This window comes from Podarcis cretensis, assembly GCF_951804945.1.
Source record: "Podarcis cretensis genome assembly, chromosome: 6".
Lineage (NCBI taxonomy): Eukaryota > Metazoa > Chordata > Lepidosauria > Squamata > Lacertidae > Podarcis > Podarcis cretensis.
The window spans coordinates 82,499,243-82,527,134 of NC_137175.1; the positions used below are offsets into that span (position 1 = coordinate 82,499,243).

Consider the following 27,892-nt stretch of genomic DNA (forward strand, 5'->3'; position numbering starts at 1 on the left):
TCTGCCTTTGACTTCCTTGACAGTAAGGCTGACAAACACCCTCAGTAGTCCCCCCCTCCCTTTGTTGCACAGAAGTATTAGTCAGGAGTACAGTTTGAAGTAAAATGGATATCTAAAAATAAAAAGACATGTGCAGGAACCGTTTTCACGCGTTCAGCTGAATGCCGAAGGCACATGCTGATGCTCGAGTGTGGCTAATGAGAGTGGTTCCACCCTCCTCGTTCATTCATTGAATTCATGAGGGGTTTTGTGAATAAGGCTTATATTTTTTAGAGTTCTGTGGAGTTTTTAATATAGTTTTCTTGTGTTAGTTATGATATATATAACTGAATTGAATTATGATTATCAGTTGGATTGTTTTGAAAAATTATTCTTATACCATACTATGTACAGAATGGTACCTTGGTTTAAGAACAGCTTAGTTTATGAACAACTTGGATTAAGAACGCTGCAAACCCAGAAGTAGGTGTTTTGGTTTGTGAACTTTGCCTTGGAAGCAGAACATGTTTCACTTCCTGTTGAGTGTGTTCCTTTTGTAAATTGAGTCCCTCGCTGTTATGGGAAAGCACACCTTGGTTTAAGAACGGATTTCTCGAATTGATTAAGTTTGTAAACCAAGTTACCACTGTACTGCTTTTATTGCTGCTATTACAAGTTTTTGTTGAAACATTTTTTTATTTGGATGAATTATTATAATAGTTGATTTTGAGTGGTTGTCATGAACTGAATTACTAAATTTATTTGAAATGCTGATGTTGGTGTTTGTTACAGATTGCTGTTTGTTACTGAAGTTCTTCCTTCATTTTTTTCTTTCTTCTCCATACCTCAATAATCCTCTCTGCTTCTGATCAACATGTGAGGAATAGTTATTGATCAATCAATTTCTGTACCACCTTTCAACAGTCAAATCACACTTTCAGCCATGGTGCCCCATCGGAGGAATTCCCTTCCCAAGGAAGCTTGTCTGGCACAGACTCTCATTATATTTTAGGCATCAGGCAAAGTATCCTATAATTGTATCCTATCCTTCAGTGTATAATCTCAGGGTGGTTTACCATACATCACAATACATAAAAAATTACAATAAACACTTGCATGATTGTATAACGCCTCAAAATCCAGAGAGCAGCTCCCTTCGTTTAACAACATTCTGAAATAGATTCCTGCTATTCCTTAAAGACCAAGCTCCCATCTGGGGCATTTTTACCTCTCACCTTTTCTCAGTTTGAGAAAATTCTTATTTAACATCACCTTGGCTTGAACGAAAGACAGCTAAAATGCTACTCTCATCCTTGAGCTGTGACAGGCGCAGCATCACAAGGAGAAAACCATTTGCAGCCATCCTTACTGACACTGAAACATCACATGCAATGGCCTGGTTTGAATATTTCGCTCCTGGGACAACAGCTAGCCTTAGTGTCATGACTGGATGATGTGTTTGGGGACAGGATGTTCCTGCTGGTTCAGAAGGTTCAGAGCCTGGTCCTTTGTCACTATTCCATGCACCAAGGCATGGAAGTGAAAGTAGCAAAGTTCTCTTCCCTTCTAATGCACTGACTGCTAGTGCTGTTCTTAACCTTTTCTCCGATTGCTTCCAGATTGATCTGTTTAATTGAGCGTTACTCCTGATTTGTTTGCACAAAATTTGCATGGATTTTATATTATACCACTGTCAAGTGGTAGTTATCCCACACTCTAAAATACATTTCTCCATTACTTTTTCCTTTTACTGTAAAAAGTCATTTTTTAAAAAACCACATTTGTTGCACATGAGTGCTGTAGTGCTGTTTATCACAATGTACCACTTTTTTGGGTTGGTTATGAAGGTGCACTTTATTGCACAAAGGGTGTATATTGAATGGGTGAAAGATATGCTCTAAAGTGCTGACAGACTGAAAGTAATCACTGGAAGTGACTAGTTTGCATGCGTGCCGCCTCTCTGCAGATATTTACTCCTATTCATCTGTGCTGGGGCACAACACTGAAGGGTGGCATTCTCCCCCACATAATTATTAATTGCCAGGAGTGACTGCTCAAATATGACTACAGTGGTTCTGAAAAGTCTGAAAATGGGACAGTATTATATTTAGCTGTCAAAACCTGTCCTATAAAGTTCACACCACAACAGAAGCCAGCACTCTAGCATATGGCAAGAAAGAGATGTACAAATAAGTTGTCATATTTTTCTTGTAATCAGTGTATCTTGGACCATGGATGACATGGATTAAAAGTTTCTAGAATGGGATAATGACTCTGGGAGGCATAGCATTCTACTCAGTTAGCTAATGAAAATCTGATATTCCATTTCTTCTTTTCTCTGTTGCATTACAGCACTTGATTTATCTGTTCAGGAACAGTTTACCACTTATCTTTACAGTTTGTAATACTGCCGTAGGGAATAAACATTTTATTTCTGCAAACAATCCCCAGAAATAGATTTTTTTGTTGTTACTGTTACTGAAAGCAGTTTGTTTTTAATAATACACATTGAATTTTAGAGCCTGATTCCTTATGGAACCATAAAATGCAAGCCAATCTCAGCATCTGACTTCCTCTCTTTGTCAACTTTTTACCAGATGTGCTGGATTGTCTGCATGATCAGCTTCTGAAAACAAAGTACAGTGTTAAGAACATAAAAAATTGGATTGCTAGTGCATTGAGCCCAACACCCTGTGGCAAGCCAGATGCTGTCATAAGTTTTCAAAAATGGTATGATGGAAAAAGCCACTATTTTATCCCTAGCATGTGTTATTCAAGGTACACTGCCTTTGAACATGGAGTCTCCATTTTGGGGCTGTTATGTTACAGGCTTGTAGAAGTACATTGGGAATTTGATGAAAAATTATGTTGTCTTTGTAGAGAGGAGTGATAGATGTTGCTTATTATCTATTGCTGTTAGTTATTAGTAACATGTAAAAGGAGGTGAGAACTCCCACAATGGTCTGGATTCGAATTCAGGTTTCCCAGTTTAGCATTCCCATTAATAATTTTGGTTTCTTGTGTAGTGAGAAAGTACATTAATTCTACATGAAGGTCTAATACTTCACAGAATCACAGAATTGTAGAGTTAGAACGGACCTGAAGTGTCATCTAGTCCAACCACCTGCAATGCAGCAATCACAGCTAAAGAATCCCTGACAGATGACCAGCCAACCTCTGTTTCCAAACCTTCATTGAAGGACAGTCCACCACCTTCCAAGGCAGTCTGTTCCACTGTTGAACAGTTCTTACCACCAGAAAGTTCTTCCTGATGTTTAGTAAGAATCTCATTTCTTGCCCTTAAAGGTATACACTGGAGATGTAGCTACCCCCTTCATATCAGCTTTCTGCTCTAGTATTTACAAGAGTAGAAGGGAACATCTGCCAAACAGCTGGAATGGTGCAGTGCCAGAGGTTACTTTGCTAACTCTACAGCCTTCCATAGCCCTTGCCTCTAGTGTGAACTGGCCAGAAATCAACAAGTGATTGGTGTACATGCTCTTACTTAGCATTGTTGTTGTTTAGTCGTTTAGTCGTGTCCGACTCTTCGTGACCCCATGGACCAGAGCACGCCAGGCACTCCTGTCTTGCTTAGCATTACAACAGCTAAATGTAGATGCAATGTGTAGATTTGCTCTGTGTGTTTTCTGTTCTGTTCTGGAAAAGCTTGGGGTCAAGGAAGAGGGTGCAGGGAATGTTTCACTCTGCAGTTCTTCTGCATTTTTACCTGGAAGTAAAATCTCATTGCCATGGGTCTTACTTCCAAGCACGTATGCACAAGACCTCAGCCTTAAAGCAATAATATCCCAGCAGGTGGTGTTGAATTTTATGGCTTCTAAAAATCCAATGGCTTTATATTTATTTTTATATCTCGCACCTCCTGCAAAACTTCTTTCTTTTGTCCTCATTGATTATTTCAGCTGCTGATCCACCTCTTCATCCTTTTTCCAGTAGCACTCTTGCTACTGCCAGGATTACTGCTTCTGTGGCCTAAACTGACCAGAATTGGATACATGTTACTGACTGCTTTGGATTGCAGGTTGCTAAAGTGTGTCACTGCTTTGTTGGCATCCTTCTGAACAAATTGATCCTAACTTGTCCAACATAACACGTATTGCCCTTTGCTTTCCTTGCCTCTCACATTTCCCTACAAAACACCTCTGCTTTGATCACCTTACATATCCCCTTCCATTTTTTCCACTAATTTCCTTTTTGTCTCTGCCTTACACTTCAAGCTTAATACTCTCACTTTTTAAGGCCTTGTAGAATTGATTGCTGCCTACAAAGTGGTGCTTGTTCCTAGTTGCATGATATGCTTCTCTCCCATTCTTTTCAACGTAACATCTCCTTTGTTTCCACCTCCTTCCTTTCCCATGGCATTTTCCCTCTCTGTGTTGTCTGTCCTTGAGTCTTCTTCTATCCCAACCTTTCTGTCTGCCTCGTGGGAGGCTAGATGGAAAACTTTGAACAATCTAGTTCTAATATAGATGTCTTAATGGACCGACAAAGGATATATTCTGGTTGTGCATAGACTTGGTAATTTAGCACTCGGATGCATTGCATATGAGACTCGGAGCAGCCAGATACTGTAGAGAAGTGAAGGATGGTGCGGAGGCATGTAAATGAATAATAATTCCACTGTTCCACGTACTTTAAACTCTGGCTGTTTAACTATTAATATTCTAGGTTTATATGATAAGATAAATTGGTACCACTTAGAATACATAATGGGCTTACTTGAGGTGTTTACTGCTGGGAGCTAGGATTTAGAATGCATTTTAGGTTCACTTCCAAGGTTTAAAGGGCCTCAGACACACACTTCTCTTGAAATTAAGATTATTTGTGGGGTTTGATTTTTGATCCCCATACTTGGTATCCCTTTCCAGTTGTAATAATGTTATCAGTGCATGTATTTAGAAAGATTATTTTGCAGCATTTGGCTGTAAGGACCTTTGTGATTTACTGGAAGGTTCTGCTAATTCATTTACATACAAAATGAGATTATTTGTTACCACATTTAAACTTTTTTAACAGTCATTAGTATTACTTTGTGCTGCACTTATAAATGAACAGAAGAAAAGTTGAACTACAGAAGGCAACCCTGTTTAAACCGCAAGCCACTCTTTGTGTCGAGGAAGACACTGGCTTTCAGTAAACTCGTAGTACTAAGGAGAGATCAGAGGATCCTTTAATCCAGATCTGCTCCTTTATGCAGAGTAATAATGCTCTCTTCCCTTGTCTTCTATCCCATCTGACTGTCTTGAATCTGACAGCACTGAATATCCATGTGTGGGCATAACAGTCTTAGGTGTGCCCAAGCCTGGATGATTTAGTCAATATTCCAGATGAAATTTGAGATGATCCTAGATAAAATCCAGGAATCGGATGCTTGATATGGGCCCCAGTATTTGGGATTTTATGGATTTATGCATTAAGAACATGATGCCTGCTTGTGAATTGACCTCCGGTAGTGTTGAAGTGCAGGATGTACTTGTGAGAAGGGTAGACATGGTCTTTTCCCCACCATATGTAGGGGAGTGGTGCTGGGGGAAAGCTAAGATTTAATCCAACCCAGAGGCATCTATATGTGGGGATGAGGAAGACAGACAGAAGTGGTTTGGAAAGCTTTTACTGCTGCTTTTCTTTTTAAAACCTGTTCAGCCAGGTGATTGGATGCAATAAAAATGTGCAAAAATACCTTCGGCTGCTTTATTGTCCTCCCCCCCAAGTAATGACCTTTTTATTTGATTTCTGCCAAATTGAAAAGAAAAGTATTCCAAAATGGTTTACAGATTGTATTCATTGCAGGTAAAATTGAAATGAGTATACCCTAGAGGGTTGGAAATGTAGTGCCTGAGGAGCTGAATTTCCTTTAATGTTGGTGCGTTTAGAAAAACAATTTAATTCTTGTGGGGAATCTGTTTTGAACGTTATTCAAGATACTGCTTGTGGTTGGCTCCAGATGAAATTTCACTTGACTATGTAAGCAGTATTTTGGATGTGGAACTATTTGTATTAACTTTCAGCTGCTGTGATCCGCTTTGTCAGTTAGTGTTTCTGGGGGGTGGGGGGTGGCGGGTGGGACAGGATAAAATTATACTAAACAAAGGATGAATTTGTTAATCCCTATTTGTTAACTCTTAATTAAGCAGGGATTGAAGAATAAAATGTGAAGTTTTCTGGGTCCTAGGCCGTGTCATGAACACATGAATTGTAAGAGTATAAAATGTCACTGACAAAATGAACTGACAAATTTAAGTGCAACTTTGTGAAGGAAAGGAAAGATTTTGTAATTATTCAGTTTTGAGAGGTATTGGAGTGGAGTGATTTAGGATGGGCTTTCATAGGAAACCCAAGTTAAAATGCCCCTCCCTCCACCATCTATTTATTTATTTATATGATTGATTGATTGATTGATTGATTGATAGATATACTGTCCTTCATCATAAGCCCTCAGGGCAGTTCACAGAACCATAAAGCTCCATCAGTGGTCACTTTCCCCTTACAAGATTCATGTGAGCAGAAAATTACAGAATTCCCTATAAACTGCCCTGAGTTCCAAATGCAACTGTGATGAATTTGTTGGAATCTGTCTGTCTCAAGAAACAATGGAGTGCAAAGGTGTAAGAGACAATGGAGGTGAAGTCAAACTGCTGACTGCAGAGACCAATTCTGTCCACTGTTGTACAGTGACCGCATTTGCATGTCATATTAAACCATAGTTTAGTGGAACACGAGCAAGCAAAAAGCAAGCCACAGCAAGCCTTAGGTTTGTGCACTCCCCTGGGAAGATGAGCTCAGAAAGTGGATAGAGAGAAGCTTTTCTCCCTATTTTATAACCCAGGGCCATCTAGTGAGGTTGGCTGTTGGAACTTTCAAGACACACAAAGGAAGGTACTTCTTTACACCACACATAGTTCATAGAATCTTAAAAGTTGGAAGGGACCCAAGTAAGAGCTGTTTATCAGTGGAACAGTTTCCCTTGGGAGGTTGTAGACTCTCCTTCCTTGGAGGTTTTTAAGCAGAGGTTGGATGGCCATCTGTCATGGATGCTTTCGCTGGGATTCCTGCATTTCAGGGGGTCGGACTAGATGACCCTTTGGGTCCCTTCCAACCCTTCAATTATATGATTTTATGAAAACAAATACAATAATCCCCACATTTGAATGCAGCCAAAGTCCAACCGCTTATGCTTTCTGGAAGTACTGTAAGATGTCCTAATACAAGTTATATTTTAGCAGACAGAGTTTAGCAGGTTTGTGAGACACACACACACACACACACACACACACACACACCAGTTAATGCCCCTATTCACATGTGAATATTGACAATCCCATTTGAATTTTTATGAGTGTCTGAAAACTCAATAGCGCTGATGAATGTTGCCTTCACCCAAATGTAATCATGAGCATTAACTCAAATATGTCTAAAAACTGGGGGGAAATATATATCTTTGTTTGGGTCTCATATAATTCAGCTAGTGTTCACATTCATATGTGCAAATTGACATTCACCAAATTTTGGACGTAAATTGCAACATATATGTAGAGTGGGTTTGTTTGTTGGTTTGTTTTTTGAATATTTTATTAGTTGAATATAAGAACAACATATAATCAAATACAAACAATCAAATACAGTTTTCCCCTACCCTCCCCCCCAAAAAAATCCCCAACTACATCCAGGTAAATTACATTGGTAATATAATCAAATAAAAAATTATTTCTACAGTTGCTGGTTTAAAAAATGTCATTCTTTTTTTTTTAAAAGAACTATATATGACTTGCCTTAAAGAGTGGGATTTTGGACAAAAATTGGAAATAAAAGAAATAAATGAAAGCTTTGAAAATGACTTATCAGACGTAATAAGTTTCCCAGCTGCCCAGGAATTAGTCTGGTGAATTTACACATGCTGCACATGTCTCTCACTGCTGATTTTACATGTCTTGCAAGTGACATTCCACTTACTACTAAAAAGTGTGCTTGTGGAGTTTTGTTCCTGAAATCCTTTGGTCTGACTCCTGTGAGTCTTGAGTGTCATTCCAGCTCCAGTAACTAATGCGGGTAGCACGGGTAGATGGATCTGACAGGACTGAGAACTAACAGCGTGTCAGACGCTTTTCTCCAATGAAGGCTATAGATCAGACCTAGGAATCTGCTGGAGCCGAAGAGGGTGACAAGGGAATAACATCCCTTTCTCTTCCATCGACAGGGGTAATAACTCCTGGCTCTCTAGGGACAGATTGTAAAAGCCAATAGCTAGGAGCTATGAAGCAGGGAGGGCAGAAGAATTGAAAATTAAAGAGGGAGTGAAAATTTGGTGTAAGGCTTTAGTGAGAGGTTGGAATAAAACATCAAATGTCACTCGTTTAATTGCCTTATTGTTGATGTAGGGGGGTCTTGAAATTTTAATTTTTATGACTTTAAACAGTCTAGTTAAAATGATTAAATAGCACACACTGTATTTGTGGGTAGGTCAACTACACACACACACACACACACACATCCCATGTGTTTTACATATTTGGATAGCTTTTGTGTACTCTGTTTCATTGCTTTTTGAAATAGTGAAAAAAGGGTTTAGAAACCCCCCCACTAAAAATGTTAAGAGCTATTGCAAAAACGTAAATGCAGAAGTTCATGAAAGTACAATTTCTCTTTCTCTGGCTCTCTGTATGCATATGAGCACTGCGACATAGCATGCTCTGTGTATGCAGTATATAGTGCGTTAAATGTATTTAAAAGGTATTCCCATATTTTATTCATATTAGTAAAAGCATATATTTTACTTTGATTTCAGAGAAGCTACATAAATTCAAACCCGTTAAACTTTAGCCTGGATATTTATTTATTTATTGTTTACGGTCTTTGTGTGTGTACACAAATCACAGCCCAAGGGAGTGATTTTATTTATTTCTACAGTAGTTGATGCAATCACAAAGTTTTTAAGATACAGCCTTCAAACCACCTATTGGTTTAAACGTGGTTAGTCCATAGCAGGTTGTTTGAGCTTTTCAGCTTAACTCGGTTTAGGATCTCATCCTTGGATTGCAATTCTTGCAGATACTAATTTGGAAGTAAGCTTCTCTTCAAGAACTCTGGTAGGATTTTCAGCATTAGGTTATCATCCTGAGGCTCAGGGTATTATATGTGAAAAACAACTGCATAATTAAATCAGCCCAAGTATTTAGCCTACTGAGAGGTCTTTATTGTGTTTTGTTCTTCACAATGAAACAATATTAAGAGATTTTACAGAACTGGCTGCAATAGTGAACAGACTTTGTCTGGTGCAATCCCGTATCTTTTAGAACAATTTATTCTAGAGTAAATGATTGCCACGGCATGTGTTTGCACATGTAACAGAAAGGCAGAACAAAGCAGCAATAATAGATCTGGCTTTGCCAACACCAGTAGCTGCAAAGTAGCTTTTAAGAAGTGATGTGCTCAAAGGTTATCTTTGTTATATGAGATGTACTTACTTAGTTTTTAAAGTGCGACTGGTGTTTAGTTAAATCTTTTACAGACTCAGTTCACTGAAGGTGACAGAAGTACTCACTTGAGCTCAATGAGAAGTAGACATGACAGTAAATTTTTCAGTCCCAGACAGGGGATCTTGTTATAGGAGTCAGTATGGGGGTCAGGGCAGAGCCTGTTGATGATTGAGGAAAAGAGAAGTAAATTCATTCTGCTCCAGGCACTTTGTCAAGTGCCAGTAGCTTACCATTGAGAACTAGTCACCCGTTCGAGTCTTACAGCCCTAGAGGTCACTCATTTGATATAAATCATAGCACTGCATAGGCTCAGCAACCCATTGCCATTCAGGATGAAAATAAAAAAGAGGAATGCAGCCTTCTGAATGGAAATGACTGCGAACGTCCCCACCACATGTTGCTGTTTAATGCAATATGCGGCTCGATATTGATCTCCAGAATCAAGTCATTAAAATGTGCAGGTTTTTTTGTTTATTGGAATGAAGCAATTAAATGGTTCAGTTATGCCAGACCTTACCTTTTCTGATGAAAACTATTGATTTCTTGCCACAGCTTTATAAGCGACAATGTTTTTGATTACTCTTGACAAACCTCCTTGGAGTGTTAATTAAAATTGTACCAGATGAGCAGGTGTGGGAGATCATTAGATTGCCCGGATCACACACCACACTTCATATTCTGCAGCCTTGCATAATGAATAGGGCACAAGAGGGGAAAACAATATCTTAATCAGCAGAATTAGCATCTTTGCTTAACCCCCCCCCCCCACAACCAACTAGGTGGCATTCAGTTTTACAGTACCGACATCCATCAGCTGTTGGAGAACTTCAGTGTCACTGACTACACTTCCTCTTTTATAATAGTAATTTGTTTCAAAGGACAAGTCTAGTCACTTTTATTTTTAAAGCACAAAAGATTACACTATACTAGAAAGGCAAGAGGCAGCATGAAAATAAACAGTTAGGATGAAGCTATGCATCCAATTATCTTTTTAATGCAAAAAATGCCATGAATTTTGCCAGAAGAAATATTTTAACATGTATTCTATTGATTTCTTGTATTCTTCTTGTTGCTGGACTAAATGTTTTGGTAACTATGTCATGAAAGACATTGATTTGGTTAGCTTTTGAAGTGAAGCCAACAAAGGGAGGTTCTTTTTTTAAAAAAATTGCATCAGCAATTTTATTTTGTACATTTATCAAAATTGACTTTTTGGGGAAGGCATTATGACTGCAGTCTGATACACACATATATACAGCATAATTTTATGTGTAAGTTCAGTAGGGCTTACTCAAAGAAACCCACACTGAATTCTGGCATAAGGTGAGGCTATATCACAATGTATTTATTTACTCTCAACGTTGGTTTTTAAAATAGTTCCTGAAGTTAAAAATCCAACACAATCATGGCTGGAACCGAGGCTCCGGTGACAATGGAAGTTTGTTTTGATAGACAGCTTTGTACTGACAACCACACACACAAAATGACCAAAGACAAGGAAGGAAAGGAAGAAACACAGAGTATATAGCACAGGGCTGAGGTTTGGAGTGATGCAGAGGAATGTGTGGAACAGCTGCTCACAAAATACCTGCCTTGTAAGTAAATGGAAAGCTTCAGCTTCTATTAATTTGACTGGTGAGCTCTAGTGAACGGTAACGAAAATCCTATGTGATGTGCTTGCAATGCAGCCCCCATTACATTTGAATAGACAATTTGGGACTGCACTGCTTTTTCTTCTTTTTGTTTTACACTGTGAGCAATTGAGATATGACATAAAGAAGCATGAGGTTTTGCAGACGAGTGCTAGCTTAGAATGACTATTATTATTTCTACTAATACTGTATTATAATTGTTACTATTTTATTTCTGTATGGCCCTCCTGGTTGGGAACCCAGAGTGGAGTACATCATAAATAAGATATAGTCAATTAAAGCAACATTACATTGAAACCAGTCTAAAAACTCCTGACATCAAGCAGAACCCAACTAAAACCTGTAATAACATTTTTCATCTGCTTGGTACCTCTAAAGGATGCAAGCAGTTTCTGCCTTAAAGTACCAAGTAGAGGCATGCCCTACACTCACTACCCCCTCGCCTCAAAAAAGGCTGGTGACCCCTACTTTACTTACATGGTCCACATAAATGGAAAAACACACACCAGTGCCTTTTAAATAGATAATTTACAACACAATTCTAGACATGCCTGCTTAGAAATAAGGCCCACTGAGTTTGATAGGGCTTACTCCCAGGTAAGTGGGTATAGAACTGCAGCCCTAACTGACCATCCCTTTAGACTTTTCTTGAAATGACATGCTCGTTAGTTTTCCATAGCTTAACAATTAGAGTGATGTGTTGAATTTTCCTGTATGATTATGCACCAGTTATTGAATTATTCAGCAATACACATTTTCTCGGGATCTTAAGTGACATACAAGCTAAGTATACCAGCCCCTTTGCTAAACTAATAGAAGAAACAGAGGGAAGAGAGTGGAAATGGCAATGTTCGCACATTATAAGGCATAAACCACAAGGTTCCTGCCCTCTCCCAGCTCACACTAAGGCTGTGTATATGCTCCTGTTTACTCAGCATCCAGTGCACTCCTGCTGCAAGTCTGGCAGCATTAACCACAACAAACCTTTATCCTGTCGTTTGTAATGAAATGCTACATTTTGATGTGTTTCCCCCACAAACCGCATTCAATCTTCAATCTAACGTGTACAGAGCCTAAGAGGGAGGGAAACATGGTCCCTGCCTGGTTTAGTGTTACTCCAAACAAATCACAACCTGTAGCCAAATTTTATTATTGGCTTACAGGTCATTGGATGTAGTGATAAATCCAAGGTGGTGGTTTGCTTTCTCTGGGTGGAATTAAGCAGTTTTGCTAGTGCACAAAAAGCCATGGTTTATGGTGCACTGTGATGTGCAAACACCACAGGAATTGAAGGCTATCTCCTACCACGACCAACACGCTATTCTGTAACCTGAGCCCTTTTGTACACAAAGTTACTTGCTGAATCTGCCCAGTAGTACACGTAAGACAATCACAGTATGCCTGCAGGTGCATTGTGGGGAACGAATCTCTGCTGGCTCATGGAGAATTAACCTAACAGCAGTCCTTAACATAGGATGTCCGCGTGTGGGATGGGCTAGATGAGGAATGCAGGATTATACCCCAGGATAGTGGTGGTGATCTCTGGCCCCATAATCTTCTGAGGAAGCACTAGATACTAACGGGAGCTAAGCTAAGACATTTTTGCTGTCTGCTGCTGAGCAGCAACCCCACATGCACCCTCAAGTCAAGGTGCATTAGTTCCCTCAATGAAGACATGGGGTTGATATTTTTGACTAACTCACAGTGCCCCTGAAGATACACAAAGAGAACATTTTTTCAGAAGGAACATGGCCATACTATCAAATAGGGTTGATAGGACCCCTATCACAAAGAACTGAAGAGGGCTAAAGATAACTTCACTATAAAGTATATCCTATGGGTTTATAAATGCTATGCCCCCACTCTGCTGCCTTTATCCACAAGGAACCTATCCTATCCTTGTTGAGGGAGGAGGGTGGTTCAGGTGGAATGATTATGCAGGGCTAGTGATACTGCCAACCTCCAGCATCTGTTTGCCTGAGTTTGTCTAATCTCTGCCCTGGGTGCAATAATGGGGACTGGAATTAAGGTCTTCATCCACCACTAAATTTCTTAAAGCAAATCCTAATTGCTGACCAGGTCTGTTAGGGCTGCATAACCTACTGTGATGGCAATGCTACAAAAATTCAGTGCAGCACATTGTTTTATGTAGATGGAACAGTCTATAGGTTTTAGAATATCAATTCCCCCTTTTGTTTAAGTAGAGCTCCATTATTTTATTTATTACTAAATTGCTCTTTTGTTGCTTCCTGACGGTTTGATTTGTTGCGCCGGTTACATATCAAATGAGCCACAGTCTCTTGGAATGAGTGGCTCTCTTTCATTATTTTTCGAGCCATATTGAAAACCATTCCTGTCAGCTGATACTCTCCCAAGTAGCTTGGGAGAACTTTGGCATAGTTTGCCTAACCTTACAAACAGTAAAAGCAAAACTCGCCTTTGATTAAAATAATAATAATAAAGCCAGAGGACTTTGGCACAGAGCCATTAAGGATGCAGGTGACGTTTGTAGCAGGCTTGACAGAATATTTCGCAAAACAGTAAATGTTCTCCTGAGGGTCCCTCAAATGGGCTGCGGCACTTTGCTTGTACTTAACATATATCAACTGTCACCCAACGGCAGTCACCGCTGAACTGAGCACAATGGAACATCCAGATGGGCTAAACAAAGTGAGCAAATGTTCAATGCTATTAAAAGCTGTTTACATCAACTTCCAGTATTTCATGTGGTGAGGTTTATATTGTGTCACCTCTGAGCTGCTTAGCTCCATCCACTGCCAGCCGACACTTTTGTAAACCATTGTTGCTTATGTATGAAAATGCTGTACGTGCTACAGAGCATTTAAACAGCAGGGAACAGTCCATTGTATGCTAATTGCTTACTCCCAAGTATTTTAAATGATCTTAATTTCTAGTTAGCAGATCTCCTTTGTGGACTTCTTTTCCAGCCTTACTATTCTTCTAACCAACAGGTGAACCATCAGGATTTGTTTTACTTTATTTTTCCTCCCACTTGCAAATCTACACACACTTTGTGCCATATGCAAATTTGCTGTGCACAAGTAAGATGATGTCGGGTGAGATGGAATTTCAAGGAATGATGCTTTCCCCATAATTGTGTTTCTGTATAAGAAACAGCTTAACCTGTTGAATCCCAACAGGCAGATATACAGCTATAATATATACATAGGAAAAACTCTTGCAGAATTACATAGCCAAACTAGGTCTTCACATTTTCTGGAAGTTGATTCGAAGAGATGTCTCTTTCTCCTTAAGTTGCTTATTGTTCCACCCATTCTTGGATAAGTGCTGCAGCTTAGTGGCAGAACAAGTGGACCGTTACTGAGGTGGATGGACAAATGAAGCCGCCCAGAGTGGCTGGGGAAACCCAGCCAGATGGGCGGGGTACAAATAATGAATTATTATTATTATCATTAATGATCTGGCTTAATATAAGGCAGCTTTCCATGTGCCTTCATTATTGGCGCCTCTTCCATTACCTTTTAAAAAAAATGAATTTGCAGGTGGGGGGTTTCATCTGTTTGTTAATTACAACAAATTTCTGCTCCAGGTTCCCACTTTTGCCAGCAAACTGTATCAAATGTGTGTACATGTATGTATAGGTGCTATTTCACTTTTTTGAAAAATGAAAGCAAAGAAAGAAGAGTTTCCCATTTTGGGAGAAGTAGGTGTGTTTGGGAAATGTGTAAAGGTTAAAAGAAGGGTAGCAAATAGGATAAAACTGAAATGGACTAAAATAGGAGTGCTTGTCTGCATACACAATGAGACTTTGTTCAGTCCATTACATAGAAGAGATTTATTCTGGAGTGAGCCAGTCCTGTGTGCTTGGAGAGCTCCAGTTCTGCTTGCTGCCCATTTGCTTTATATAAGGTCTGTACCTTCAAGTGTATCAGACTGTTCCAAAGCCTCTGCATTCATGCTTGACAGAGGTCAAACCTTGTGCCTTTAGATGAGCCCTTGGAGCCAGTTTGTCAATCCAAATGCAAGCTGCTCAACTTCCTGTTTATGCCTGTGCTGAGTTACATATCCGGACTTCCTTGCCTTCAGCTGCAGGTTTTTCCGTACTCCCTAGGAGATCCCTTCCTTAAAATGGTTTCTTATCATTTAAGCAGGCTGCTGGAATTTTGCTAATTCCTGTTTCACTTAACACATGTGAAGTTCTGCATTGGCTACACAGGCCATACAGTGTTACCAAAAGGTGATTTAAATAACAGTGTACGATCAGAGAGGGCATTAAATGCAATATTTTGATTACCTGTTAAAGGCACTTCCTGTAAACTGACCTCAAGTTGCTATCAATGAAAGTGTGATCTTGTAAATTTAAGTTGTAGTTAGGATTTTGTGTACCTTTAAAAGTTGTAGTTAGACCGTTTTGTGTACCTTTAAAAAGACTATCCTTGCACCTCAAGGTTAATTTTGGCTGACACTATGAGTGGTTTTAAAACTGATAATCTCTCCACTAGATGCTGATGATGAATCCTACTAGTACTAGTTCCTGCACTTACAAGCTGGCCATCTAAAATTAAACACTGGGATCAAGCAACAGAAGAAGAAGCCTAAGCTGAAAGGGACAAGTTAGCCAGGTGAGCAAATGCAATTACACATGCTACACCATTTCAAAGGTGGCCTCCCAGTTACGGAACCGTATTCTAAACGTGATCCGTCAGGCCTCATCCCTTGGCAGTTTTACACAGTCCTTAAAGAGCCATCTTTTTATCATGGCCCTTGGGAGCCAATCTGTAAATTGGTCATTTTATTTTCTATTGTATACTATAGTGATTATGTATTGTTGGACAGAGATGTATATTTCAAATGTTTAAAGGGAATTATTGCTGGATTTTATGAATATGCATTGATATGATGGGAGGCAGTTGGTCTAAAAGTAAAATTGAATTGAATTACTATACCAGCACCACAGTTTTTAAGTGTTATTGGAACAAGCAAATATCCAGCATTGAATACTACACTGTCATCAAATGTTGTGCACAAGGATAAATATTTACACTGCGTATATTAATATGAAGGCAACCCACCACTGAGCAAAGGTGTCACGTTTTAAGCCCTGACCCTTTGTATAGAGTCAATAGCCTCTGGCAAAAGGTGCAAGAAGTGATTTTTGAATAAATAATTCAGCCGTCTACAGTGGAAGTACCAAAGGAAGCATTGTATACAGAAGAGAATTTGTCTAAGCAGTTAAGCCAGCTATAGGGGTTTGGGTGTGTGGGTGTGTGTCCTTGTACCATCTACCGGTAAATAGAACAATATGTTGGTGCAACGAAGGGAGGAAAAGCGTTAAAGCAGCTTGGTCCCTCCGGAAGTTTTGAACTACAACTCTCATCAACCCCAGCTGGCATGGTCTATTGTCCAGGATGATGGCAGTTTTGTCCCTAACATCTGCTGATCACTAGGTTGAGGAGGCTACCCTGAATTTCATAATTATATATAGATCTTATGTTCCCGACATAAAAATACAAGATGGAAATACCAAAATAGCTATTCTCATCTGCAGTGTTTCCCAACCTTGGGCCTCCAGCTGTTTTTGAACTACAATTCCCATCATCCCTGACCACTGGTCTTGCTAGCTAGGGATGATGGGAGTTGTAGGCCAAAAACATCTGGAGGCCCAAGGTTGGGAAACACTGCTCATCTGTCTTTACACACCCCTGCCTCCATTATTATTATTATTATTATTATTATTATTATTATTATTATTATTTTGTATTCCGCCCTATATCTGCAGGTCTCAGGGCGGTTCACAGGATAAAATCACAATATATATAAAAAAGCCAAATACATAATCAAAATAAAAACAAAAACAACCCAATAACACCCCCCCCCACACATTTTAAAAGGGCATTGGATATCAATTAGCCAAAGGCCTGGTTAAAGAGGAAAGATTTTTCCTAGCGCGTAGTTCAGGGGTCGCATGACTATGTTATGTTTGCTATCCAGATCCATCTCTCTTCTGTGTGGGTCTTCCTGAAGAGCACACAATTTGGTGTGCACAGTGGGGAATTTGTGACTGCACAATGAAGCTTCCTATCATGTAAAAGAGAACAGGAAGCTATGAATATACTGGGCTCCAGGGAGTGTTCTGATTGTGGCCGTTGTGTATAGACTTGCACGCAGAAAGGAATAATTATTGAACTTAATGACTGTCGTGTTATCTTAAGAGATGTTTCTAATGAATATAGAGTAGCTTTCAAACGTAAGTGTTCGGGCTCCACACTGTTTAAATAATGTTTGATTGATCAACTGCAATTTAACCAATTAAGTAATAATTAAATCTAAACAACTAAATTTAAATAACTTTGCATATTGCCAAACCTGATGTCCTCTGAGATTTTGAAGGCAATGTGACATAGCTTGCAATTTAATAAAAAGGTGTCACTCATTGGAAGGGAAGCTTAATATTTTATTTTTCATTTCCTGTTTCCTTGATGCAAAACTAAGGCTTTAGTTGAGTAACGTTAAGATCTGTAGGGGGGGGGGCTCTCTTAATATTTCCCCCACCCTTGGAACTGTGGAGGCTGGGAGAGAGCTTTTTCTGTGGCAGCCCTTAAATTGGGGAACTCCGTCCCCATAGATGCATCTTGCATCTTCACTGTGCAGCCTTTGCTGTATGTTAAAGAAGCAGCTTTCCCCGCTGGCCTTTGGCAGTGAAGGTGACTTTGGCTAAATTTGTACCATTCTATTCCATTTGGAATGGTTTTATGTGCTTTATAATTGCAACTGTTTTATCTTATAATTTTAAATACTGCTGAACCACCCTAGGACCTTAGGGCATAGGGTAGGTAAGAAATCAATCAAATAAGATAATTGTTGTTTAAACTGATCAAATCTATATGTGCTAATATATATGGGATTTCCTTACTGTATATACTGTAATGGTAAAGCGACCCCTGACTGTTGGGGCCAGTCGCAGACGACTCTGGGGTTGCGGTGCTCATCTTGCTTTACTGGCCGAGGGTACAGCTTCCGGGTCATGTGGCCAGCATGACTAAGCTACTTCTGGCAAACCAGAGCAGCGCACGGAAACGCCGTTTACCTTCCCGCTGGAAGTATTTATCTACTTACACTTTGACGTGCTTTCGAACTGCTAGGTTGGCAGGAGCAGGGACCGAGCAACAGGAGCTCACCGCATCGTGGGGATTCGAACTGCTGACCTTCTGATCGGCAAGCCCTAGGCTCAGTGGTTTAGACCACAGCGACAGCCGCGTCCCATATATACTGTACTCCCCTTCAATTAGCACTTTATTAATAAAATATAATAGTAATAAAGCAACATAGAACAACAATTAAATAAATAAATAAATAAAAAAAAACACAGTTGAGAAGATAAATGTCAAATCAGCAGTTAAAAGATTGGGAAAATTAAAAGGTTTTCATCTGGCTCCAGAAAGATAACACAAAGTCCAGCAACAACATGCAGCTTCTTTGAGCAGGAGTTGGAGCTCTCCAAGATGTAGCAATGGCCACCAATTTAGATGGCTTCAAAATGAGATTAGACCGATTTATGGCACATTAGGCTCTCAGTGGCCACTAGCCATGATGCCTATATTCTGCCTCAACTGTCAGAGGCAGTTCCTGGGGATCACAAACAGAATGGCATCCACATACTGCTTGCTGGCTTCAGATTGACAAAATTTCGGATCCAGGATGTGAATGGAAAATTTATGGGCTTAATTTTCAATACTTTCATTTAATATAAGATGAAATTAATTCGTTCCGCGGGTTGCTTCGTCTTGCGATTTTTTCGTCTTGCGGAGCGCGGATTCCCCGGGTATTAACAGCTTTAAGAAAAAGGAAGCAAACCCGCAAGACGTTTTCGTCTTGCGAAGCAAGCCCATAGGGAAATTCGTCTTGCGAAGCACCTCGAAAAACGGAAAACCCTTTCGTCTAGCGAATTTTTCGTCTTGCGAGGCATTTGTCTTGCGGGGCACCACTGTATAGTAATTCCTCCGCGAACGTCTGCCTCATCTAGCGTCCATTCCAGCGAATGTCTGTGGCAAACCCGGAAGTACCGGAATGGGTTACTTCCGGGTTTGCTGCTTTCACATGCGCAGAAGTGCTAAATTGTGCTTTGCGCGCATGCGCAGATGCGGCACTTTGCCCTGCGTCCTTTTCGGCTAGCAGCTGGGGTTCCGGAACAGATCCCAGTCGCAAAACAAGGTACGGCCCTAAGGTTAATTTAGATCGACATCAGAGGTAGTAGAGTCACCGCAAAGTGGCTTTGGGGGACTGAATAACTATTGGTTTCAATGCTTTAGCCTAATCATAGACCATTTTAAGAATGTGCTTTGTGTGTGTCAAAATATTCATATGAAAACATCATCCAGATTGAAATCACATCATCTTGTAATGGCTTCATTAACTCTGCCACCAGTTCAGCAACCCTTTTTATTCCCTTTCACCCTTTGTTTTCTGAAACATTTTCATGATGTTGTTGTTTTTGGTCAGAAAAACGTATGTTGCTAAATATGGTTTCTGTTTTTTATAGTAAAACCAACAATAACAATGAGTCTAGCTATTATATTAACAATTAGTGCTGATCCCACACACGGCTTTCATCTCCTGGTCATTTGTCATAATGCTTATATTTCTGTTGCAATGAGGATGTGTGATGCCTCTCTGAAAGCAGCTGGAATGAAAACAAACACATCCACCAAGTTTGGCAAGCAAGAGAACAGAGACAGATTAATTTGTTGTGTGCTTCAAAGGGTTCCTCAGAAAAAGCTCTTTCATTGATGGTGGAGTGGCACACTATGCCTGTAAGCATGGAAAGTCTGAGCTGCATTCTTAATTTAGTACCGTGTGGGAAAGTTGATGAATGATGACAGTAAAGTTGGTTTTACTTCTATTGTAAGGTTCTTTCTAAAACAGCAAGTCTCAGTTATTAATCTGCAAAATCTTAATTTCTGTGGATTAATTATGAACACACATATATACACAAACTTCTAAACCTCACTTCTAATGCTGTGCAATTTCCCAGTGCATTTATACAGTTGTCTCTATCGGAGGTTAAGTTTTGTTTCTAAACTGTGCAAAGAAGAACTGAAGAAACTTGTTTTTAAAACAAAGTTCATGGAGTTCAGTAAGTGTCCCAAACAACAGGAAAACAATCCTAAATTATTCTAAGTCTGCAATGTACACACTTACCTGGGAGTTAGCCCCACTGAACTCACTGGAACTTACATATCGATTCATGTTATTAGAAGAGAATTTGTCGCTAGCACACTTCACTTTGATTTCCACTTCACCCCGTCCAGTTGATTATTTTATGTCATTTTGGTAAGAACTTGGCTTGAAGTTCACAGGCAGCACAAAACATGTAGCTACAAACAGAGCCCTTCATCAGTTGAAACATCTTCCCTTCAGACTTTGGGATAAATAGACTTCTCCGTTTACCACTGACACGTGTGTGAGGAACAGCCCATAACATGATTGAACTCCATTGATTTTTCATAAAAGTTTAATAAGACGATACAGGTCAAAAGCTTTGCAAAATTTGCAATAAATTTTGGCAGCTATCTGAACTAGACTTTGCTGCAAAAGCTGACATAAGAGGAGTGAAAGTGTTGGTTGAGACTATGAAAGGTAATGAGCACTGTGAAACTTTTGATCAGCTTTTTAAAGACTTTTGTATTGACTGCTGTTTCTCAGCAGATTAATTTTTTTTGTTTAGAGGAGATTTCATTCATTTGATAATATCAGCATATCTCCAATAGCATGCATTATAAAAACACCTTCCTAATAGTGATGTCCCAAAACATTTGAGGCCCAAGACAGACTATCCCGATGGTGGTCAGAGTATTTAAACTAAATAATTGACATTTTGCTGCCTTTTAATGGTATTCCAAAACATGCTGTCTGAGGTGAACTGCTTCTTCCTGCCAAATATTTGGGATGATCCTGCTCCTTAAATGCAACCTCTCTTGAAGTGCAGCTTTCTGTGGGAATGTTGAGGAAGGTAGGATCTATTGATTAAATATTATTCCTCCTCCTCACTCACATTAGTGAGCAAGCAGCAGAGCACATTCCTTGCAGCTTGTTGGAAGCAAGTTGATGATTTGTTAGAATCATTTAAATTAATCAATCCAGTCTGGCTTGTCCAGTCTGGATTGTTCCTGGTAAGTTTTCCTTTTATTTCCTCTTTAAAATAATAATAACACGACAGTCTTCTTTAAAAGTAAGAGTAAAGTTTTACTTACGTTCAGTTCACAGCAGTAATCTGAAGGCAGGCTTTATCTTGTGGTTACAGTTACATAGTCAGCTTTTACATGGTCAGCTAGGGTCATGCCCATCTATCTAGGGTCATGCCCATCTATCTGGTCACACACAAGGGGAGGAGACTCCAGAGCAGCTTTGACAGGAAGTCCTCCCTGTCTGGAGCCACATTCCCCTGTGTGTCCACTCTAGGCAACAGGAAAATATTGTACTTGACTGCTTCAGGGATGATACATCCCACACTTCCTTCATGTTTTACGCAAGCTTAAAGCAGCTAGGACAAGGGCAGTCAACATGTTTGGGACTACAAATCCTGTCAGACTCAATCAGTATAGCTGATGTTTGCCAATGATGGAAGTTGGAGTCCAAAGCATCTGGAAGACTTTGCATTGGCTATTCCTGATCTAGGACGTACATACTTGCACATTATGGCTGCCAACTGGAGCCCATTTTTATATAGTTCCATGTGGGTGGTGATGCTTCATGATGACGTATTTGTTGTGTAGTGACATACCATGCAACCTGGGCAATTTTCTCCATACCAGCACAAATGCCCTTTGCCATGAGGTTTCATGAGAAATGGAGAAAATCACTGATCCATGTGGTGATTAATAATAACAATGAGGAGGAGGAGGAGGAGAAGGATTCCACATTTAACAGTATCAGAAGCTGTTAAAGGATCATGGTCATACTCCCCTATCTTGTTTCTGACAAGCATTACCAATCAGGGCAACCATGGTGGTGGTTTCAGTGTCATGGCCGGGCCTGAGACCAGTCTCAGATGGATCCATGTAATCAGTTTCCTCCAAGTATGCCTGAAGCTGGACCAACACCACCTCCTTGAACACCTTGCTCAACATATTTGCCACTGAGTGATACATACGTTACGCTTCTAGGCCCAGGGAGGTCACCTGTTATATAAGGAGATACTTGTAAGATATAAGGCAATATGGGAGTTCAAGTAGGGTAAGTGAGAGAGGGATTCGAACCGCCAACCTTCCAATTGGCAAACCCAAGAGGCTCAGTGGTCTAGACCACAGCACCACCCATGTACACATGGAGGGACCCACTGAATGGTTTGAGTTTCTAACGTACACTTCTTACATTTTACATTTTCAGATTTAAATTGCTATAATTGGCTTTGTAGTGGACACCTTAGACACCATAATATTTTTTCTCTCACACCCTTCCCCACCCTCCTTGCCCTTTCAATCATTTCCTACTTTCTTTACGAACTTGTCATTTAGCTCCTAAAAATATCTGTGTTATCAGGGTTCAGACTCAGGGCTTTCGCTGAGAGATTATTGTTTGCCAATAATTAGTTTTGTGGTGCATAGCATCTGAGTGGCTCCCTGGTCCTTCTGAGCAGCCTATTATGCTAACTTTCAGTTTCCTGACTGGTCTGCCAAACAAGCACAGATGGAGATAGAAGGAACTTTTGGCTTACTGATAACAGTGATGTTCCCCTTCCGACATCTACACAGAAAACATGGCAGTTTTCGCAGAAAACCAGCGTGTTGCAGAAAACAACCCATAAACAAGCAGAGGATACAAGTGCTAGCAGGAAGGAAGGCCAAGAACAGACAAAAGGGAAACAATTTTGTTGCTAGATGTTGAGATGTTGTTTTTGAGACTCTGAAAATGTTTTGCAAAATTTGAAAAAGGCATGGCCTTGAAAGCATCACGCTATCTTAACGTTTATAGAGGTGGCTTCACAGTGCGCTTAGCGTAGTGATGAAAGCCTTGCTGTCTCAGTATTGAAAACGGGTCTGTCGTTACGGTTTGAGTGAAGATTAGAATTGCCTGATTAGAATCCAGAATTTGACAAAAGGAAGGTTCTTGTTTCTTACTTTGGCTGTGGTTGATCCTCCGAATGGTTCATTCACCTGCAAGGGTGGCCCCTGAGAGGCGTGCTTGGTAGATTGTGTGGCAACTAGGGTCAGCCCAAGACATTTTGCTGCTTCAGGTGAAGGGGAAACTGACACAACCGCTTTCTAGGGAGAACCGGCAGTATAATCGTACAGGTGACATGACAGCAGGCTTGCTCACACCCTGCTTTTCAATCTGTTAATATACAACCTTACATCTCCAGTGCCCTATCATTCAGAGAAAAGATACCCAGCAGTACATCCCTTGGAACTCCTCAGCTCTCATAAATATATATATAGTCTGTAGAGGGCCTTCTCGGTAGTGGCTCCCGCCCTGTGGAATGCCCTCCTATCAGATGTCAAGGAAATAAACAACTATCTGACTTTTAGAAGACATCTGAAAGCAGCCCTATTTAGGGAAGCTTTTAATGTCTGATGTTTTATCCTTTTTAGATTTATTTATTTATTTATAATTTTGTTGGGAGCTACCCAGAGTGGCTGGGGAAACCCAGCCAGGTGGGCAAGGTATGAAGATAGATAGATAGATAGATAGATAGATAGATAGATAGATAGATAGATAGATAGATAGATTATGGGTTTTGGTTTATTTTTTAACTGCTGTTATTTTATACTGCTCCGATCTCCTTAGGGGGGAAAATGGAATCTAAATTATTTTTGATATCCAGCTAACTTGTGAATGTTAATATGAGGTACAGGAAAGAGCCTGAAATGAGCATCATTATCAATGTAGCTTTTTCATTTGATTTACAGACACAAGAGAACCAAGTGCCAGGTGAAACTATGCTTGAGAATACAATTATACAAATGGTTTCAAAGAATAGTGTAGAATCTTATGTCAAGGGTACTTGGTGATGTCCTCACTTCATAAAGTTAGATTAAACATTTTGCAATTACTATTTTTGTTGCAAATAATGTTTTGGGCCAACATTAAATATTTATTAAATCTCCCCCCCTTTCATGAACAAACACTTTTTAAAAAAATGTTAAAAAAGACACACCAAAATTTAAGCTGAAAAGAAAAAAATACAAAACTTATCTTGATCTTTCTAGGTGTTGCTATGTATTTGAGTAATATGTTGTCAAACCAACAGCATTCCTAAGATGCATTAAACTAATATTTCATAAGAATGCCTCAACCCTGATGATGTATTAATGTAATACATCGTTAAGGCGCCATTGCTCTTATGACATATAGCTCAAAATATTCCTATACTATTGAAGCACTACCTAGGGCATCTAGATTTGCTCAACCTAGGAAGGAAAAAAATGTTTCTAACGGCTAAGGTGTTGAGTTTTTGCAAAGGGGGATGCATAGAGAAATGCAGCTGAAAGCTAGATGTATCTGGAGGAAGCAATGGCATTGCATAGTTTGTGAAATAAAAATAAAGAAGAGCCAGAGTGAAGTTGTAAAATTCCTAAATGCCAAAATAGGAGCCGGAAGATTTGATCCTGGCTACTCATTTTTGATATTGCACAGAAGCACACACCTTTTTGTGTAATGTGCAAAGGGAAAACTGCACATTAGCATGGAATTTACGCATCTTACACAGATTTCAGTATTGTTGCCTGTAAGTTTTATCCCAGATGTCAAACAGCAGCTTTGTGGAGCTTTGGGGAAATTGTACATGGGAAAGGATTAAATAATAAACACACCCCAATCTGATTTGTCCACTGCTCTAGGCTACTGCTGTTATTATTATTTTTAAGAAACTGAGAGATCATAATCATAAATCTGCATCACACATCACATGTGGTTGTGCTCTCACATTGTGTGGAAAAAGCAGCACGTCTTCTCATGGTACCACAAGTGGTATTAACACACAGCAGTGCCATTAGGCATGGACTTGGGTCTGGCTGCCCAGCTCTCAGGGAGGCCCAAATGAGGCACCCTGGTTGTCCACGCCCCCTCGACACTGGGCTGAACCTGGGATGGCCGCACACAGTGATCTCGCAGCAAAATGGTTGCGCTGTTACTGAGATCCCAGTAATAGCTGTTTAGGTGGCTGGCTGACATTTTGGAAATGCAGCCTAGAGGATGTGAGTTGGAAACATGGCAGGTGAAACCAGCTCCAGTGTAGAGTGTGGTTGCCAAGTGAGTAGCCAGGAAGGAAGAAACCATGGCAAGAGGAGAGGTTGGAGCACTGCAAAGGTACCAGCAGACCCAGTCTGGTGCTCCTACCATGAGTCCACCATGCCAAACTCACTGCCACCTTGTATTCCCCCTTCTCTGTTTTGTCATGCAGCAGCGGTGTGGGCCAATGAGGTCAGGTCAGCGCCACACCCTGCTACTAACACCCTGCTCAGGGCTCTTGAACCTGGCAGTGTTCCTGCAAGCAGGGGGATGCAAATCCCACTGGCAATTGTATAGAGTGTCTGAAGCCATTTCCCAGAGCCAGTTCCACTGAAATAACATGGGATTTATTCCAAGAAAGAGATGGTATAGCTGTTAGCATCACTGTATTATTAGTTGTATTATTTTAAATACGGTGTAACAACACAGATCTAAATACACTGACATGCATTTTTCATTAAGTGAAAACCTGCAGTGCTGTGGTGCATCTTCTTCTGTTGCTGAACCATGGGCTGGTTGCACTGGTACTGTGCTGAAAGCTGTCCTCCAGTTTCTGAAAAGCCCCCCCCCCCCCGAAGAACAGGATTTGCATTATTGGTTTTATTCTTAGGGCGCTTTAGAATTTCTTTAGAATTTGCTGGGTGTAGAGGTTTGTCTTCACCACTGGCAGGTGGTCAAGGGTGGCTTCTTCTTGTTGCTGTTGTTGTCGTTTTCCTTTCCAATGAACTTTGCAGCTTTCCTTGATTGCTTAGTCTTGTTGATCTGAAATATCCCCATGGGAGGAATGATCTCATGATTTCTTTTCTTGGGCTTTAAATGTGGTCACCCAGGGAGGCTGCGGATTGCAGACTGCTGCTGAGATGATTTGTAAAATGAAAGAAAGAACACTCACTCTCAACCACCTTAAAAATAAGGTCAATGTGACCCCCTTAAAAAAACAACAACCAGGAGAATTTCACTTCCCTTTCATCATTTTCTCTGCATTTGAAAATTAACAAAGGAGACCCCCCCCCCCAATTCATTGCATGAATGACAATGCAGGTTTGGATGACCCTTGGGGTCCTTTCCATCTTTACAATTCTATGATTGACAGAGAAAAGCAGACAGAAATGTGGGAGAAACTTTTAGCATACTGCTAGGTTGCACATTTAATGAGTGCTGGTAACAGATATAGAACAGATGAGTTGCATTGGTGTTTTGGCCATACCCATCATGTCTGCCTCTCAAGCAACAACAGCTCAGACTTCAGTTGTTCACCTGTGACATCTCTACTCTTGCAAGATTTATGGGGATTAAAAATGGAATACTCTTCAATTTTTCAGAAATTTTGCATTGTGTGCACAATTAAGCTTCTAAACCAGAGTTATACATTAATGTCTATAGTAGCCTGTTAGTTATAGCCAATATACTACCCTCTGGAATATTGAGAGATAAAGTGCTTCTGTGTGTGTTGGTGGTGGTGGGTGGAAACATACTTGACTTTTTAGGCGGTGGAAACATGGTAGGCAGACCTACCTTGAATGTGTGGTGTTAGTTCTGTGAAAAGTGTTTAGCTGCGATATAGCTCTTTTTGTTCATAGCCTGGGGGACTGGTACAATTTCCTGCTCTCTCTCTCTTTTAAATGACATGAAAAAGATTGCAGTTAAGAAGCGAAGGAAGAAAGATGTGTCTTTGCTTTTCGGTTTCCTAGTCCCTGCCTGCCCTCCACAATACACCTTTGCAGATAACAGAGTAGTTCAAAAAAGATCCCTCTGCCAATATTGTGTGTGTGTGTGTGTGTGTGTGTTGAGCCTTGTTTGGCTTTGACGGCAACTCAAGTAGGGTGGCAGTGTTACAAGTAGCTGTGATAGGTCACAGGCAGCTTTGACAGCTTGGCACATTCAGTGACGAGAAGCAGTTCTCCAACCTAACAGATGCTGCTCTGCTATTCCCTTTGATCACTACATGGCTGCTTAAGAGGTATTGCCGCTGCAAGTGTGTCGTTTTCATTACAGCGGCGAACTACTTCTGATATCAAGTGAAATCCGCTGGGACTGAAACGGCGGTCTGCATTACATGGGAACGAGATGTCTCCTTAGGGTATATGCGCTAGACATAATAAAAAAAAATCCCCCTTTACCCAATGATCCAGTTTCTTTTGGGATGTTTATGTTAAAAAAGGGAGATTAGCAAAAGACACCCTATTTGGGAAAAAGTGAAGGTTTTGTTTTTTGTTTTTAAAAGAATGCTAACAAAAAAAATTGCTGCTTTCATTACCCCCCCATCGGTGGGGTGTGGAATGGCTCGGTAAAAATTTGTGGAATTTATATTAAAGAAAATGCAAGTGATTCACATAAGAATGGCTTCTGGTTGTTTTAGAACATGACATTCCATGTATTGGGGGCTTTCTCTTCACAGTAGTTGCCATCTACCTCTTGAGTTATACTAGAGATAGAAAGCAGGTAATGAATAGTATAACAACCAAGGGAGAAAACTAAGCCTTCCTTCAAAAGAGACACTTTAGGCCTTCCCAAAGTCCTGGATTTTGCTTTGAACAGCAGAGCCCCATCCCATATTGAGTG

The 27,892-nt window shown here is 40.2% G+C and overlaps 1 long non-coding RNA gene across 8 annotated transcripts in view; it reads left to right on the forward strand.

Moving 5' to 3' along the window:
* Nucleotides 1–27,892, forward strand: part of LOC307218911 — a 133,190-nt gene that overhangs the window by 7,992 nt on the left and 97,306 nt on the right. For all 8 annotated transcript variants that reach the window (XR_013840117.1, XR_013840118.1, XR_013840119.1 and 5 more), the window contains exon 4: nt 15,607–15,726. This is a non-coding gene — a long non-coding RNA (uncharacterized lncRNA). The remainder of the gene's footprint in view (nt 1–15,606; nt 15,727–27,892) is intronic.